Source organism: Pteropus alecto, unplaced genomic scaffold (genome assembly GCF_000325575.1).
Source record: "Pteropus alecto unplaced genomic scaffold, ASM32557v1 scaffold245, whole genome shotgun sequence".
Classification (NCBI taxonomy): domain Eukaryota; kingdom Metazoa; phylum Chordata; class Mammalia; order Chiroptera; family Pteropodidae; genus Pteropus; species Pteropus alecto.
Window position 1 is genome coordinate 106,797 of NW_006436669.1, and position 610 is coordinate 107,406.

A 610-nucleotide genomic window follows, 5' to 3' on the forward strand; every position below is an offset into this window, starting at 1 on the left:
AAAAAAATCCATAAGCTAAATAAAATGTTCTGGAATAATGAAAAGTTGTGCCAAAAAGGTCTATAATCAATGTGATAAGGTATTTTCAAACTTAAGAGTAGCAGTTCATATTTATTGAGTGTCATTATACATTAAAAACTGTTCTAAGTGCTTCACGTTTAATATTTCGTTTGTTCCCCCTACAATCGTATGAAGTTGGTGGTGTAATTACTCCCAGCTTAAGATGATGATACTAACACACAGAGATAATAGCTAGTAAGTGGTATGCCTATTGGAATCTGGACTATTCGGCCTGGAGATCAAGTTTTTAACAACTTTGTTAAAGGTTCAACCTACATAACTTCACTGGGGTAGAATTCCCCCATTTCCCAGACGAAAGGGTTGCCAAGATATCCAATATACTCATTTATGAAAAGTATCTAGTCCACTTTCCCAGGCTCTGCTTCATTTAGCCCTGGGTAAACTACTGAGTACCTTGTTAAAAGTAATTTGATACAGAAAGATCAACTGTGCTATTTTTACAACTTTTCTGTGGGCTTAAATGTTTCTCAAAATAAATTTAAAAAAGGAATTCCCACTATGAGAATTAAATAATGAATGTGATTTCTCA

At 33.8% G+C, this 610-nt stretch overlaps 1 protein-coding gene across 1 annotated transcript in view; it reads right to left on the reverse strand.

The window, feature by feature from the left end:
• The window catches only part of ZC3H13 (zinc finger CCCH-type containing 13), a 115,019-nt gene that overhangs the window by 13,732 nt on the left and 100,677 nt on the right, over positions 1 to 610 (reverse strand).